Source organism: Scomber japonicus, chromosome 2 (assembly GCF_027409825.1).
Source record: "Scomber japonicus isolate fScoJap1 chromosome 2, fScoJap1.pri, whole genome shotgun sequence".
Lineage (NCBI taxonomy): Eukaryota > Metazoa > Chordata > Actinopteri > Scombriformes > Scombridae > Scomber > Scomber japonicus.
In genome coordinates, this window is record NC_070579.1 from 41,663,068 (window position 1) to 41,678,839 (window position 15,772).

Genomic DNA, 15,772 nt, shown 5'->3' on the forward strand with positions numbered 1-15,772 from the left:
AAATTGAGAATGTGACTTATTTTTCTTTTTTCTTTTGGCACATAGTGTTAATGTGACTATGTGTCTTTTTGTTTGGTTAAAGAGGGTGTTTCATGTCTTTAATGTTGGTTTTTATGTTTGTCTGGTCAGCTTGAATGTATGTAAATTGAGAATATGATTTATGGTTTAGTATTTCTTTTGGCACATAGTGTTAGTGTGGCTATGTGTCTTTTTGTTTAGTTAAAGGGGGTGTTTCATGTCTTTAATGTTGGTTTTTATGTTTGTTTCGCCCGATCTCGTCTGATCTCGGAAGCTAAGCAGGGTCGGGCCTGGTTAGTACTTGGATGGGAGACCGCCTGGGAATACCAGGTGCTGTAAGCTTTTTTTCCCTCTCAGCTGTCACCAAAGGAGGGCGCTGTTGCTCCATCACCGCACACAGGGCTTTGAGGAACAAAAGCTGCAATCATTCCAGCTGTGTCTGAATGCACGCCAGAGAGGTGGCACTGAGACGCCTCACTTTCCAAGTAGTTTTTAGGGTTCCAGTTCTCACTGTTACAGCCTGTAAAAAGCCTGCAATCATCCCGCATGTACACAAATGGCCTGAGGAACAAGGTTGCAGTCCTTCCAGCTGTGTGTTTCTCCGCAGAAAAAAAAAACTATTCCTATCAAAGTACTGTTAAAGGATAGCATGTGTTTGATGGCTGAGACACCATTATCCGCCATTCAGCTGGTGTGAGCAACTGTCAGTGGTGTCACAGCATGTTTAAATGGGCTTTCTGCGGCCCGTTTCGTCGCTTACGGCCATACCACCCTGAACACGCCCGATCTCGTCTGATCTCGGAAGCTAAGCAGGGTCGGGCCTGGTTAGTACTTGGATGGGAGACCGCCTGGGAATACCAGGTGCTGTAAGCTTTTTTCCCTCTCAGCTGTCACCAAAGGAGGGCGCTGTTGCTCCATCACCGCACACAGGGCTTTGAGGAACAAAAGCTGCAATCATTCCAGCTGTGTCTGAATGCACGCCAGAGAGGTGGCACTGAGACGCCTCACTTTCCAAGTAGTTTTTAGGGTTCCAGTTCTCACTGTTACAGCCTGTAAAAAGCCTGCAATCATCCCGCATGTACACAAATGGCCTGAGGAACAAGGTTGCAGTCCTTCCAGCTGTGTGTTTCTCCGCAGAAAAAAAAAAACTATTCCTATCAAAGTACTGTTAAAGGATAGCATGTGTTTGATGGCTGAGACACCATTATCCGCCACTCAGCTGGTGTGAGCAACTGTCAGTGTTGTCACAGCATGTTTAAATGGGCTTTCTGCGGCCTGTTTCGTCGCTTATGGCCATACCACCCTGAACACGCCCGATCTCGTCTGATCTCGGAAGCTAAGCAGGGTCGGGCCTGGTTAGTACTTGGATGGGAGACCGCCTGGGAATACCAGGTGCTGTAAGCTTTTTTTCCCTCTCAGCTGTCACCAAAGGAGGGCGCTGTTGCTCCATCACCGCACACAGGGCTTTGAGGAACAAAAGCTGCAATCATTCCAGCTGTGTCTGAATGCACGCCAGAGAGGTGGCACTGAGACGCCTCACTTTCCAAGTAGTTTTTAGGGTTCCAGTTCTCACTGTTACAGCCTGTAAAAAGCCTGCAATCATCCCGCATGTACACAAATGGCCTGAGGAACAAGGTTGCAGTCCTTCCAGCTGTGTGTTTCTCCGCAGAAAAAAAAAAACTATTCCTATCAAAGTACTATTAAAGGATAGCATGTGTTTGATGGCTGAGACACCATTATCCGCCACTCAGCTGGTGTGAGCAACTGTCAGTGGTGTCACAGCATGTTTAAATGGGCTTTCTGCGGCCTGTTTTCGTAGCTTACGGCCATACCACCCTGAACACGCCCGATCTCGTCTGATCTCGGAAGCTAAGCAGGGTCGGGCCTGGTTAGTACTTGGATGGGAGACCGCCTGGGAATACCAGGTGCTGTAAGCTTTTTTTCCCTCTCAGCTGTCACCAAAGGAGGGCGCTGTTGCTCCATCACCGCACACAGGGCTTTGAGGAACAAAAGCTGCAATCATTCCAGCTGTGTCTGAATGCACGCCAGAGAGGTGGCACTGAGACGCCTCACTTTCCAAGTAGTTTTTAGGGTTCCAGTTCTCACTGTTACAGCCTGTAAAAAGCCTGCAATCATCCCGCATGTACACAAATGGCCTGAGGAACAAGGTTGCAGTCCTTCCAGCTGTGTGTTTCTCCGCAGAAAAAAAACAACTATTCCTATCAAAGTACTGTTAAAGGATAGCATGTGTTTGATGGCTGAGACACCATTATCCGCCACTCAGCTGGTGTGAGCAACTGTCAGTGGTGTCACAGCATGTTTAAATGGGCTTTCTGCGGCCTGTTTCGTAGCTTACGGCCATACCACCCTGAACACGCCCTATCTCGTCTGATCTCGGAAGCTAAGCAGGGTCGGGCCTGGTTAGTACTTGGATGGGAGACCGCCTGGGAATACCAGGTGCTGTAAGCTTTTTTTCCCTCTCAGCTGTCACCAAAGGAGGGCGCTGTTGCTCCATCACCGCACACAGGGCTTTGAGGAACAAAAGCTGCAATCATTCCAGCTGTGTCTGAATGCACGCCAGAGAGGTGGCACTGAGACACGCCCCTTTCAGGAAGTGCATGGTCAGAGAGAGAGAGAGAGATTTGTTTGGAGGGAAAGTTGTGCCAGTTAAACCTGGAGTTTTGTTATTATTTTGATTATTTCGTTTGTTTATAGTACAGTCTTCATTTCAGTGTTTTTCCCCTGACAGCTTTTGCTGTCTGGGGTACGTGTTTTGTGTTTATTGGATGGACAGCATGGAAACGAACAATGGACTGACAGATATGACTGGAAAAAAGAACACGGACAAAGGCACAGAAAGAAAGGAGAGACGTGAGGAGAAAAGCAGATTATCTGAGATGGACAATGGACAGAAAAATGATCATGACAAAACTCCTGGAACAAACAGCCGCACTGGAGAAGAGTGAGTAGAAAAGTTTAAGAGAGAGCTGACGGTAGAGGTGGAGGTGGAGGGAACAGAAACCTTATCGATGATGGATGTACTGAAGGGTGTGAAAAAGGAGTGTGGAGAGGTGCTGGGGTGCAGGGTGAGAAGCGAAAAAATATATGAACTAACAATGAAAACTGAGACCGGAAAAACAAAACTCATGGATGGGGTGCGCATTAATGGAGCACTCATACATGCCAGAGACATTGCAAGCAATGAAATGGTGGTCTCATTCATTAATCTACCCATCTATATGGAAGACGGCAAGATATTGGATAAGCTGGAAGAGTGGGGAGTGAAGGCTATGTCACCAATCAAGCGCCGAGTGTGGCCAGGGACTGACATTTTGGACGGCACCAGATTTTTAAAAGTGCGCTTCTCAGAGCAGGTCTGCTCACTCCCATACTCCACTAAATTTGACACAATGAGAGGCACGGAGTACTTCAGGGTCATTCATGACAGACAGATACGTGTCTGTAGACTGTGCATTAAGACAGGGCACATTTTCAGAGAATGTCCAGAATTTAAATGCTTCAAATGTGGACAGACGGGCCATTACGCACGGGAGTGTGTGGAGCGGAGAGCGACGGAGGAAGAGGAGGGGCAGAGTGGACAAGAAGACGGCGACGAGCAGACGGGGGATCAGATGGGGGACCAGACGGGGGAACAGGATGAAGAGGGTGAGGAGGACATGGAGGAAGAGCAGGAGGACGGGCAGGAGAACGACGGCGATGACGGGGGTGAGATGGAGCAGACGAGAGGAGGCGAGGAGGAAAAGGAGGACGAGGAGGGTCGGAAGGATGGTGACGAGGATGAGAGCGTTGGATTGGGGAATAAGGATTGTGGACCAAAGGAACAGAGACCTTGGAGTGGAAAAGCGAGGAGGGAAGAGGAGACAGAAGGACGTTCAGGAAAGAAAAAGAAGATATCCCAGAGACTGATTGACAAGAGACAGGCAGAAAAGGAAAGAGAGCGACAAGAACGAAGGGGGCCGCGGTCTGGTATGCAATTTTGATTTAAAATGTTTGGTTTAAATTTTTATTTATTTTTTTTTTTTGGTTTGCTCTCATGGCCACTGTAACTTCTGTAAATGTAAATGGATTAAGGGATAGAGGGAAGATAAAAGAAATGCTTTTTACATATCGTAGTGATATTATATGTATACAGGAAACGAACTGGGATGAGGAGAAAGTAAGAGAGATGAGAGGGGAATGGGAGGGAGACATGTATTATAATAATGGGGCTAGAAATGCAAGGGGCGTAGCAATAATGATTAAAAAGGATAGTGTAGAAGAGATAAAGGAGGTGTATAAAGACAGGACAGGGAGGATAGTAGCAATAGAATTTAAATATAAAAAGGTAGAATTTAGACTAATTAATGTGTATGTGCCAAATATAGAAAAAGATAAATGGGGTATTATAGAAGAGTTAAAAAAGATAGTTGTGGGAAGATGTATTATTGTACGGGATTTCAATATAAAATGTAGTAGATTAGATATAGGTAAGGGGGTAGAATTTAGGTGGGAGAGGTCGAGAAATATGTTATTAGAGGTGATGAAGAATAAGGGATTGATAGATGCGTGGAGATACGAGTACCCAGAGAAGAGAGAGTTCACGAGGAGACAGATTAGGGATGGAGTATTAAAACAGAGTAGAATAGATTTAGTGTTAGTACAGGGGGAAATTATTGGATATATAGATAGAATAAGACATCAGAGAAATAGCTTTAGTGATCATGATGGGGTTAGATTTAGAATTAAGGTTGGGAGAGAGGAGGTAGGGGGAGGGATGTGGATATTGAATGCAGGATATATTGAGGAGGAAGAGTATGAGAAACAGATTAGGGAATTATTAGATAGAGAGAATGAGAGGAGAGCGGTGTACATTGAAAAGGATAGTGTAGATGATAGTATAGGGGAGAGATGGGAGAAGATAAAAGATCAAATCAAATATATTAGTATACGGTATAGTAAGAAAAGAAAAGAAAAGATGATGAAGGAAGAGAAGGGTTTGAAGGAAAAATTGAGAGTAGAATTGAGTAGGGCAGATGATGAGGAGGGATATAGTATAGACAATTATATAGAGGTAAAGATGAAGCTAGAGAGGTATGAAAAGGAAAAATGTAGGGGAGCAATTTTGAGAAGTAAAGCAAAATATGCTTTAGAGGGAGAAAAATGTACAGGATACTTTTTAGGGTTAGAGAAAAGAAGACAGAATAGGACATTTATCAATGAAATTAATAATAAGAAGGGAGAGATAATAGAAGATTATGTGGAGATACTGGAGAGGATACAGGAGTTTTATGGGGATTTATATAAGAAGGGAGAAATAGATGAATCAAGTATAGATGAGGTATTGGAAAGTATAGGAAAAAGTTTGAGTGAGGATGATAAGAAATGGTGTGATAGGGAAATAAATGAGAAGGAGGTGATGGAGGCAATAGCAAGTTTGAAAAGTGGGAAGAGTCCGGGGAGTGATGGAATAGGGATAGAATGGTATAAAACATATAAGAATGAGGTAGCACCGATTTTAGCAGAAGTGTTTAGGGGGATGGAGCGAACAGGGCTAGTGCAGGATAGGATGGTAGAAGGGGTGATAACAATTATATATAAGAAAAAGGGAAGTAATTTAGATTTGGAAAATTATAGGCCAATCAGTTTATTAAATGTAGATTATAAAATTTTAACAAAAATATTAGCAAATAGGATGAAGAGAGTGATAGGAGAGATAGTGCAAACAACACAAAGTTATAGCATACCAGGAAGAGATATAGCAGATACGATAGGAACAGTTAGGGATGTTTTTGAATATATGAAGCGAGATAAGAAAGGGGGAGTGGTGTTAGGAATAGACTGGAATAAGGCGTTTGATAGAGTAGAGCATAGGTTTTTGTATAGGGTATTAGAGCGATTTGGGTTTGGGGAGAGAATGAGGGGATGGGTGAAGAGGTTATATGGGAGTGCGAAAAGTCGTGTAAAAGTGAATGGGGTACTGACAGACAGTTTTGAAGTGGGGAGATCAGTGAGGCAGGGGTGTCCTCTATCAGCGTTGCTGTATGCAATAGTGGTAGAGCCCCTAGCGACACTAATTAAGATGAATAAAGATGTGAAAGGGATTCAGCTGCCATATGGCGGGATATGTATAATAAATCAATATGCGGATGATACTACTATCACGGTTAGAGATGGAGGAAGTGTAAAGAAAGTTTTGGAGCTAGTAGAGAAGTATGGAAGGGCATCAGGGGCAAAAATAAATAAAGACAAATCAGAAATAATGTACATAGGTGAAGTGGAGAGAGTAGACGTGGGATTAAAGGTGGAAGAAAAATATATAAAGGTGTTGGGAGTGCACTTAGGGGTGGAAAGTATGGAAGCGAGAGATGTGACGTGGACAGGGGTGATAAATAAAATAAGAACAGCATGTACAGCATGGAGGGGGAGGAAATTAAGGTTAAAGGGGAAGGTAATTGTGGTCAATAGTTTGTTGGTATCAGTGTGTGTGTATGTGATGAGTGTTCTTGATATGCCGGAGTGGGTGATGAATGAGTTAAACAAAATTGTGTGTGATTTCATATGGGAAGGGAAAGGGGTGAAAATTGCGCAGAAAACATTGGTCGGGAAAAAGTGGGAGGGAGGGTTAAATTTAGTAGATTTGGAAACAAAAAGGGCAGCATTGAGAATAAAAACGGTACAGAAATATATGGTGGGAAGGTGGAATTACGGGTGGAAGGAACTCTTGAAGAAATATATCAATGATGTGGGGGGAATAGGTGAGAATGGCTGGTGTATGGGGTTTAAGAAATCAATGACAGTAGGAATACCAGAGATTTATAGAGAAGTATTGGAAGCGTGGAGAAAATTTCTTCCTAAGGTGGAGTATGAGTGTGATGGGTTGCAAATGTTTGTAAACTTGCCTTTATTTCTAAATGAAAAACTCAGATATAAAAATAAAATATTATATGAACCACAATTTATAAAAGGAGGTATTCAGCAGGTTAAAGATATAATTTATGAGGTTATCCCAGGATTTCTTAGAGAAAATTGTATTTATGATTCGGTGTGTGAGTATGAAGGAATGGAATGCAGAGAGAAAGTAAATAAAATATATGAAAGAATTAAAGCAAGTATACCTTTGAACTGGACTAACAAAATTGAAAAAGAATGTGTCCAGACAATAGATGAATGTATGCCTGAGATGTATGTGATGGAGAATGGGAAGAAATGTGAAATTAAGAGTATGAGTGTAAAAAAAGTGTATGGATGGTTAATAGTTGATGTGATAAAAGAGCCAGCGGCAGAGAGTGTTTGGAGAAGAGTGTTTGAAGATTTTGATGTAAAGAAAATATGGTCGAATGTGAACATAAAATATAACAGTGTAGAGTGTGAGAATAATGATTTCCTGATAAAACATAATAGAATATATACAAATGTGGTGTTTAATAGAATAAACAATGCGGTAAGTGCAACGTGTGATGTGTGTAATAATGGCCATGAGAGCTTTTTACATTTTTTTTTGGATTGTGTTGAGTTGGTTGATTTCTTTGATTTTTTAAAAGCATTGTTGAAAAAAAACTGGAGGATGGAATCAGAATTGGAAGAAGGATGGAGGAAATGGTTTTTGTTTGGTTTATTTGAAAAAAAGAAAGATGTGAACATTTGGTTAATTAATTTTATTTTAAGCCATGCCAGACTCGCGGTCGTCTACAGAAGAAATTATGCGCATTTTGAGGGACGGAAGGTAAAAATAAAACACTTATTTAAAACAATAATGAGAAAAGACATTGAAATGAATTGTAGATATGGTGGGAAGGAGGTCAAACTGTCTTTTTTAAGTGGGAATAAGTTTATTTATGAAGGTGAGGAGGGTGAGATTATGTTTAATTGGTAAAATGATAATTTGTATTTTGTTTGTGTTTTGTGGGGTTGATGAAAGGGATGGGGAAGGGATTAAGTTTTTGTGTAAAAATAAGGTATTGAAAATGTAAATTTGTTAACTGAAGAAAAATAAAAAAAGAGAAAAAAAAAAAGAACACGCCCGATCTCGTCTGATCTCGGAAGCTAAGCAGGGTCGGGCCTGGTTAGTACTTGGATGGGAGACCGCCTGGGAATACCAGGTGCTGTAAGCTTTTTTTCCCTCTCAGCTGTCACCAAAGGAGGGCGCTGTTGCTCCATCACCGCACACAGGGCTTTGAGGAACAAAAGCTGCAATCATTCCAGCTGTGTCTGAATGCACGCCAGAGAGGTGGCACTGAGACGCCTCACTTTCCAAGTAGTTTTTAGGGTTCCAGTTCTCACTGTTACAGCCTGTAAAAAGCCTGCAATCATCCCGCATGTACACAAATGGCCTGAGGAACAAGGTTGCAGTCCTTCCAGCTGTGTGTTTCTCCGCAGAAAAAAAACAACTATTCCTATCAAAGTACTGTTAAAGGATAGCATGTGTTTGATGGCTGAGACACCATTATCCGCCACTCAGCTGGTGTGAGCAACTGTCAGTGGTGTCACAGCATGTTTAAATGGGCTTTCTGCGGCCTGTTTCGTCGCTTACGGCCATACCACCCTGAACACGACCGATCTCGTCTGATCTCGGAAGCTAAGCAGGGTCGGGCCTGGTTAGTACTTGGATGGGAGACCGCCTGGGAATACCAGGTGCTGTAAGCTTTTTTTCCCTCTCAGCTGTCACCAAAGGAGGGCGCTGTTGCTCCATCACCGCACACAGGGCTTTGAGGAACAAAAGCTGCAATCATTCCAGCTGTGTCTGAATGCACGCCAGAGAGGTGGCACTGAGACGCCTCACTTTCCAAGTAGTTTTTAGGGTTCCAGTTCTCACTGTTACAGCCTGTAAAAAGCCTGCAATCATCCCGCATGTACACAAATGGCCTGAGGAACAAGGTTGCAGTCCTTCCAGCTGTGTGTTTCTCCGCAGAAAAAAAAAAACTATTCCTATCAAAGTACTGTTAAAGGATAGCATGTGTTTGATGGCTGAGACACCATTATCCGCCACTCAGCTGGTGTGAGCAACTGTCAGTGGTGTCACAGCATGTTTAAATGGGCTTTCTGCGGCCTGTTTTCGTAGCTTACGGCCATACCACCCTGAACACGCCCGATCTCGTCTGATCTCGGAAACTAAGCAGGGTCGGGCCTGGTTAGTACTTGGATGGGAGACCGCCTGGGAATACCAGGTGCTGTAAGCTTTTTTTCCCTCTCAGCTGTCACCAAAGGAGGGCGCTGTTGCTCCATCACCGCACACAGGGCTTTGAGGAACAAAAGCTGCAATCATTCCAGCTGTGTCTGAATGCACGCCAGAGAGGTGGCACTGAGACGCCTCACTTTCCAAGTAGTTTTTAGGGTTCCAGTTCTCACTGTTACAGCCTGTAAAAAGCCTGCAATCATCCCGCATGTACACAAATGGCCTGAGGAACAAGGTTGCAGTCCTTCCAGCTGTGTGTTTCTCCGCAGAAAAAAAAAACCATTCCTATCAAAGTACTGTTAAAGGATAGCATGTGTTTGATGGCTGAGACACCATTATCCGCCACTCAGCTGGTGTGAGCAACTGTCAGTGGTGTCACAGCATGTTTAAATGGGCTTTCTGCGGCCTGTTTCGTCGCTTACGGCCATACCACCCTGAACACGCCCGATCTCGTCTGATCTCGGAAGTTAAGCAGGGTCGGGCCTGGTTAGTACTTGGATGGGAGACCGCCTGGGAATACCAGGTGCTGTAAGCTTTTTTTCCCTCTCAGCTGTCACCAAAGGAGGGCGCTGTTGCTCCATCACCGCACACAGGGTTTTGAGGAACAAAAGCTGCAATCATTCCAGCTGTGTCTGAATGCACGCCAGAGAGGTGGCACTGAGACGCCTCACTTTCCAAGTAGTTTTTAGGGTTCCAGTTCTCACTGTTACAGCCTGTAAAAAGCCTGCAATCATCCCGCATGTACACAAATGGCCTGAGGAACAAGGTTGCAGTCCTTCCAGCTGTGTGTTTCTCCGCAGAAAAAAAAAAACTATTCCTATCAAAGTACTGTTAAAGGATAGCATGTGTTTGATGGCTGAGACACCATTATCCGCCACTCAGCTGGTGTGAGCAACTGTCAGTGGTGTCACAGCATGTTTAAATGGGCTTTCTGCGGCCTGTTTCGTAGCTTACGGCCATACCACCCTGAACACGCCCGATCTCGTCTGATCTCGGAAGCTAAGCAGGGTCGGGCCTGGTTAGTACTTGGATGGGAGACCGCCTGGGAATACCAGGTGCTCTAAGCTTTTTTTCCCTCTCAGCTGTCACCAAAGGAGGGCGCTGTTGCTCCATCACCGCACACAGGGCTTTGAGGAACAAAAGCTGCAATCATTCCAGCTGTGTCTGAATGCACGCCAGAGAGGTGGCACTGAGACGCCTCACTTTCCAAGTAGTTTTTAGGGTTCCAGTTCTCACTGTTACAGCCTGTAAAAAGCCTGCAATCATCCCGCATGTACACAAATGGCCTGAGGAACAAGGTTGCAGTCCTTCCAGCTGTGTGTTTCTCCGCAGAAAAAAAACAACTATTCCTATCAAAGTACTGTTAAAGGATAGCATGTGTTTGATGGCTGAGACACCATTATCCACCACTCAGCTGGTGTGAGCAACTGTCAGTGGTGTCACAGCATGTTTAAATGGGCTTTCTGCGGCCTGTTTCGTAGCTTACGGCCATACCACCCTGAACACGCCCGATCTCGTCTGATCTCGGAAGCTAAGCAGGGTCGGGCCTGGTTAGTACTTGGATGGGAGACCGCCTGGGAATACCAGGTGCTGTAAGCTTTTTTTCCCTCTCAGCTGTCACCAAAGGAGGGCGCTGTTGCTCCATCACCGCACACAGGGCTTTGAGGAACAAAAGCTGCAATCATTCCAGCTGTGTCTGAATGCACGCCAGAGAGGTGGCACTGAGACGCCTCACTTTCCAAGTAGTTTTTAGGGTTCCAGTTCTCACTGTTACAGCCTGTAAAAAGCCTGCAATCATCCCGCATGTACACAAATGGCCTGAGGAACAAGGTTGCAGTCCTTCCAGCTGTGTGTTTCTCCGCAGAAAAAAAAAACTATTCCTATCAAAGTACTGTTAAAGGATAGCATGTGTTTGATGGCTGAGACACCATTATCCGCCACTCAGCTGGTGTGAGCAACTGTCAGTGGTGTCACAGCATGTTTAAATGGGCTTTCTGCGGCCTGTTTCGTCCCTTACGGCCATACCACCCTAAACACGCCCGATCTCGTCTGATCTCGGAAGCTAAGCAGGGTCGGGCCTGGTTAGTACTTGGATGGGAGACCGCCTGGGAATACCAGGTGCTGTAAGCTTTTTTTCCCTCTCAGCTGTCACCAAAGGAGGGCGCTGTTGCTCCATCACCGCACACAGGGCTTTGAGGAACAAAAGCTGCAATCGTTCCAGCTGTGTCTGAATGCACGCCAGAGAGGTGGCACTGAGACGCCTCACTTTCCAAGTAGTTTTTAGGGTTCCAGTTCTCACTGTTACAGCCTGTAAAAAGCCTGCAATCATCCCGCATGTACACAAATGGCCTGAGGAACAAGGTTGCAGTCCTTCCAGCTGTGTGTTTCTCCGCAGAAAAAAAAAAACTATTCCTATCAAAGTACTGTTAAAGGATAGCATGTGTTTGATGGCTGAGACACCATTATCCGCCACTCAGCTGGTGTGAGCAACTGTCAGTGGTGTCACAGCATGTTTAAATGGGCTTTCTGCGGCCTGTTTCGTAGCTTACGGCCATACCACCCTGAACACGCCCGATCTCGTCTGATCTCGGAAGCTAAGCAGGGTCGGGCCTGGTTAGTACTTGGATGGGAGACCGCCTGGGAATACCAGGTGCTGTAAGCTTTTTTTCCCTCTCAGCTGTCACCAAAGGAGGGCGCTGTTGCTCCATCACCGCACACAGGGCTTTGAGGAACAAAAGCTGCAATCATTCCAGCTGTGTCTGAATGCACGCCAGAGAGGTGGCACTGAGACGCCTCACTTTCCAAGTAGTTTTTAGGGTTCCAGTTCTCACTGTTACAGCCTGTAAAAAGCCTGCAATCATCCCGCATGTACACAAATGGCCTGAGGAACAAGGTTGCAGTCCTTCCAGCTGTGTGTTTCTCCGCAGAAAAAAAGCAACTATTCCTATCAAAGTACTGTTAAAGGATAGCATGTGTTTGATGGCTGAGACACCATTATCCGCCACTCAGCTGGTGTGAGCAACTGTCAGCGGTGTCACAGCATGTTTAAATGGGCTTTCTGCGGCCTGTTTCATCGCTTACGGCCATACCACCCTGAACGCGCCCGATCTCGTCTGATCTCGGAAGCTAAGCAGGGTCGGGCCTGGTTAGTACTTGGATGGGAGACCGCCTGGGAATACCAGGTGCTGTAAGCTTTTTTTCCCTCTCAGCTGTCACCAAAGGAGGGCGCTGTTGCTCCATCACCGCACACAGGGCTTTGAGGAACAAAAGCTGCAATCGTTCCAGCTGTGTCTGAATGCACGCCAGCCAGAGAGGTGGCACTGAGACGCCTCACTTTCCAAGTAGTTTTTAGGGTTCCAGTTCTCACTGTTACAGCCTGTAAAAAGCCTGCAATCATCCCGCATGTACACAAATGGCCTGAGGAACAAGGTTGCAGTCCTTCCAGCTGTGTGTTTCTCCGCAGAAAAAAAAAAACTATTCCTATCAAAGTACTGTTAAAGGATAGCATGTGTTTGATGGCTGAGACACCATTATCCGCCACTCAGCTGGTGTGAGCAACTGTCAGTGGTGTCACAGCATGTTTAAATGGGCTTTCTGCGGCCTGTTTCGTAGCTTACGGCCATACCACCCTGAACACGCCTGATCTCGTCTGATCTCGGAAGCTAAGCAGGGTCGGGCCTGGTTAGTACTTGGATGGGAGACCGCCTGGGAATACCAGGTGCTGTAAGCTTTTTTTCCCTCTCAGCTGTCACCAAAGGAGGGCGCTGTTGCTCCATCACCGCACACAGGGCTTTGAGGAACAAAAGCTGCAATCATTCCAGCTGTGTCTGAATGCACGCCAGAGAGGTGGCACTGAGACGCCTCACTTTCCAAGTAGTTTTTAGGGTTCCAGTTCTCACTGTTACAGCCTGTAAAAAGCCTGCAATCATCCCGCATGTACACAAATGGCCTGAGGAACAAGGTTGCAGTCCTTCCAGCTGTGTGTTTCTCCGCAGAAAAAAAACAACTATTCCTATCAAAGTACTGTTAAAGGATAGCATGTGTTTGATGGCTGAGACACCATTATCCACCACTCAGCTGGTGTGAGCAACTGTCAGTGGTGTCACAGCATGTTTAAATGGGCTTTCTGCGGCCTGTTTCGTCGCTTACGGCCATACCACCCTGAACACGCCCGATCTCGTCTGATCTTGGAAGCTAAGCAGGGTCGGGCCTGGTTAGTACTTGGATGGGAGACCGCCTGGGAATACCAGGTGCTGTAAGCTTTTTTTCCCTCTCAGCTGTCACCAAAGGAGGGCGCTGTTGCTCCATCACCGCACACAGGGCTTTGAGGAACAAAAGCTGCAATCATTCCAGCTGTGTCTGAATGCACGCCAGAGAGGTGGCACTGAGACGCCTCACTTTCCAAGTAGTTTTTAGGGTTCCAGTTCTCACTGTTACAGCCTGTAAAAAGCCTGCAATCATCCCGCATGTACACAAATGGCCTGAGGAACAAGGTTGCAGTCCTTCCAGCTGTGTGTTTCTCCGCAGAAAAAAAAAACTATTCCTATCAAAGTACTGTTAAAGGATAGCATGTGTTTGATGGCTGAGACACCATTATCCGCCACTCAGCTGGTGTGAGCAACTGTCAGTGGTGTCACAGCATGTTTAAATGGGCTTTCTGCGGCCTGTTTCGTCGCTTACGGCCATACCACCCTGAACACGCCCGATCTCGTCTGATCTCGGAAGCTAAGCAGGGTCGGGCCTGGTTAGTACTTGGATGGGAGACCGCCTGGGAATACCAGGTGCTGTAAGCTTTTTTTCCCTCTCAGCTGTCACCAAAGGAGGGCGCTGTTGCTCCATCACCGCACACAGGGCTTTGAGGAACAAAAGCTGCAATCGTTCCAGCTGTGTCTGAATGCACGCCAGAGAGGTGGCACTGAGACGCCTCACTTTCCAAGTAGTTTTTAGGGTTCCAGTTCTCACTGTTACAGCCTGTAAAAAGCCTGCAATCATCCCGCATGTACACAAATGGCCTGAGGAACAAGGTTGCAGTCCTTCCAGCTGTGTGTTTCTCCGCAGAAAAAAAACAACTATTCCTATCAAAGTACTGTTAAAGGATAGCATGTGTTTGATGGCTGAGACACCATTATCCGCCACTCAGCTGGTGTGAGCAACTGTCAGTGGTGTCACAGCATGTTTAAATGGGCTTTCTGCGGCCTGTTTCGTCGCTTACGGCCATACCACCCTGAACACGCCCGATCTCGTCTGATCTCGGAAGCTAAGCAGGGTCGGGCCTGGTTAGTACTTGGATGGGAGACCGCCTGGGAATACCAGGTGCTGTAAGCTTTTTTTCCCTCTCAGCTGTCACCAAAGGAGGGCGCTGTTGCTCCATCACCGCACACAGGGCTTTGAGGAACAAAAGCTGCAATCGTTCCAGCTGTGTCTGAATGCACGCCAGAGAGGTGGCACTGAGACGCCTCACTTTCCAAGTAGTTTTTAGGGTTCCAGTTCTCACTGTTACAGCCTGTAAAAAGCCTGCAATCATCCCGCATGTACACAAATGGCCTGAGGAACAAGGTTGCAGTCCTTCCAGCTGTGTGTTTCTCCGCAGAAAAAAAAAAACTATTCCTATCAAAGTACTGTTAAAGGATAGCATGTGTTTGATGGCTGAGACACCATTATCCGCCACTCAGCTGGTGTGAGCAACTGTCAGTGGTGTCACAGCATGTTTAAATGGGCTTTCTGCGGCCTGTTTCGTAGCTTACGGCCATACCACCCTGAACACGCCCGATCTCGTCTGATCTCGGAAGCTAAGCAGGGTCGGGCCTGGTTAGTACTTGGATGGGAGACCGCCTGGGAATACCAGGTGCTGTAAGCTTTTTTTCCCTCTCAGCTGTCACCAAAGGAGGGCGCTGTTGCTCCATCACCGCACACAGGGCTTTGAGGAACAAAAGCTGCAATCATTCCAGCTGTGTCTGAATGCACGCCAGAGAGGTGGCACTGAGACGCCTCACTTTCCAAGTAGTTTTTAGGGTTCCAGTTCTCACTGTTACAGCCTGTAAAAAGCCTGCAATCATCCCGCATGTACACAAATGGCCTGAGGAACAAGGTTGCAGTCCTTCCAGCTGTGTGTTTCTCCGCAGAAAAAAAACAACTATTCCTATCAAAGTACTGTTAAAGGATAGCATGTGTTTGATGGCTGAGACACCATTATCCACCACTCAGCTGGTGTGAGCAACTGTCAGTGGTGTCACAGCATGTTTAAATGGGCTTTCTGCGGCCTGTTTAGTCGCTTACGGCCATACCACCCTGAACACGCCCGATCTCGTCTGATCTTGGAAGCTAAGCAGGGTCGGGCCTGGTTAGTACTTGGATGGGAGACCGCCTGGGAATACCAGGTGCTGTAAGCTTTTTTTCCCTCTCAGCTGTCACCAAAGGAGGGCGCTGTTGCTCCATCACCGCACACAGGGCTTTGAGGAACAAAAGCTGCAATCATTCCAGCTGTGTCTGAATGCACGCCAGAGAGGTGGCACTGAGACGCCTCACTTTCCAAGTAGTTTTTAGGGTTCCAGTTCTCACTGTTACAGCCTGTAAAAAGCCTGC

At 46.1% G+C, this 15,772-nt stretch overlaps 18 non-coding genes across 18 annotated transcripts; all 18 read left to right on the plus strand.

The window, feature by feature from the left end:
- Nucleotides 1–772: 772 nt before the first annotated feature.
- LOC128384424 (5S ribosomal RNA) lies at nt 773–891 on the plus strand. Its single transcript, XR_008324170.1, has one exon. It is a non-coding gene; the product is annotated as a 5S ribosomal RNA (ribosomal RNA).
- A 412-nt stretch (nt 892–1,303) lies between these two features.
- LOC128353500 (5S ribosomal RNA) lies at nt 1,304–1,422 on the plus strand. Its single transcript, XR_008320884.1, has one exon. It is a non-coding gene; the product is annotated as a 5S ribosomal RNA (ribosomal RNA).
- A 414-nt stretch (nt 1,423–1,836) lies between these two features.
- Nucleotides 1,837–1,955, plus strand: LOC128384435 (5S ribosomal RNA). Its single transcript, XR_008324181.1, has one exon. It is a non-coding gene; the product is annotated as a 5S ribosomal RNA (ribosomal RNA).
- A 413-nt stretch (nt 1,956–2,368) lies between these two features.
- LOC128354467 (5S ribosomal RNA) lies at nt 2,369–2,487 on the plus strand. Its single transcript, XR_008321057.1, has one exon. It is a non-coding gene; the product is annotated as a 5S ribosomal RNA (ribosomal RNA).
- Nucleotides 2,488–8,542: 6,055 nt separating this feature from the next.
- On the plus strand, nt 8,543–8,661 carry LOC128354052 (5S ribosomal RNA). Its single transcript, XR_008320943.1, has one exon. It is a non-coding gene; the product is annotated as a 5S ribosomal RNA (ribosomal RNA).
- Nucleotides 8,662–9,075: 414 nt separating this feature from the next.
- LOC128354203 (5S ribosomal RNA) lies at nt 9,076–9,194 on the plus strand. The gene has a single exon (XR_008320975.1). It is a non-coding gene; the product is annotated as a 5S ribosomal RNA (ribosomal RNA).
- Nucleotides 9,195–9,606: 412 nt separating this feature from the next.
- On the plus strand, nt 9,607–9,725 carry LOC128381926 (5S ribosomal RNA). The gene has a single exon (XR_008323618.1). It is a non-coding gene; the product is annotated as a 5S ribosomal RNA (ribosomal RNA).
- A 413-nt stretch (nt 9,726–10,138) lies between these two features.
- Nucleotides 10,139–10,257, plus strand: LOC128354386 (5S ribosomal RNA). The gene has a single exon (XR_008321027.1). It is a non-coding gene; the product is annotated as a 5S ribosomal RNA (ribosomal RNA).
- A 413-nt stretch (nt 10,258–10,670) lies between these two features.
- On the plus strand, nt 10,671–10,789 carry LOC128384446 (5S ribosomal RNA). Its single transcript, XR_008324192.1, has one exon. It is a non-coding gene; the product is annotated as a 5S ribosomal RNA (ribosomal RNA).
- Nucleotides 10,790–11,201: 412 nt separating this feature from the next.
- On the plus strand, nt 11,202–11,320 carry LOC128354517 (5S ribosomal RNA). Its single transcript, XR_008321074.1, has one exon. It is a non-coding gene; the product is annotated as a 5S ribosomal RNA (ribosomal RNA).
- A 413-nt stretch (nt 11,321–11,733) lies between these two features.
- LOC128384470 (5S ribosomal RNA) lies at nt 11,734–11,852 on the plus strand. Its single transcript, XR_008324214.1, has one exon. It is a non-coding gene; the product is annotated as a 5S ribosomal RNA (ribosomal RNA).
- A 413-nt stretch (nt 11,853–12,265) lies between these two features.
- Nucleotides 12,266–12,384, plus strand: LOC128383828 (5S ribosomal RNA). Its single transcript, XR_008323976.1, has one exon. It is a non-coding gene; the product is annotated as a 5S ribosomal RNA (ribosomal RNA).
- Nucleotides 12,385–12,801: 417 nt separating this feature from the next.
- LOC128353648 (5S ribosomal RNA) lies at nt 12,802–12,920 on the plus strand. The gene has a single exon (XR_008320904.1). It is a non-coding gene; the product is annotated as a 5S ribosomal RNA (ribosomal RNA).
- A 413-nt stretch (nt 12,921–13,333) lies between these two features.
- Nucleotides 13,334–13,452, plus strand: LOC128353903 (5S ribosomal RNA). Its single transcript, XR_008320927.1, has one exon. It is a non-coding gene; the product is annotated as a 5S ribosomal RNA (ribosomal RNA).
- Nucleotides 13,453–13,864: 412 nt separating this feature from the next.
- LOC128384481 (5S ribosomal RNA) lies at nt 13,865–13,983 on the plus strand. Its single transcript, XR_008324225.1, has one exon. It is a non-coding gene; the product is annotated as a 5S ribosomal RNA (ribosomal RNA).
- A 413-nt stretch (nt 13,984–14,396) lies between these two features.
- LOC128384492 (5S ribosomal RNA) lies at nt 14,397–14,515 on the plus strand. Its single transcript, XR_008324236.1, has one exon. It is a non-coding gene; the product is annotated as a 5S ribosomal RNA (ribosomal RNA).
- A 413-nt stretch (nt 14,516–14,928) lies between these two features.
- LOC128384503 (5S ribosomal RNA) lies at nt 14,929–15,047 on the plus strand. The gene has a single exon (XR_008324247.1). It is a non-coding gene; the product is annotated as a 5S ribosomal RNA (ribosomal RNA).
- A 413-nt stretch (nt 15,048–15,460) lies between these two features.
- On the plus strand, nt 15,461–15,579 carry LOC128353914 (5S ribosomal RNA). Its single transcript, XR_008320928.1, has one exon. It is a non-coding gene; the product is annotated as a 5S ribosomal RNA (ribosomal RNA).
- The last annotated feature ends 193 nt before the right edge of the window (nt 15,580–15,772 follow it).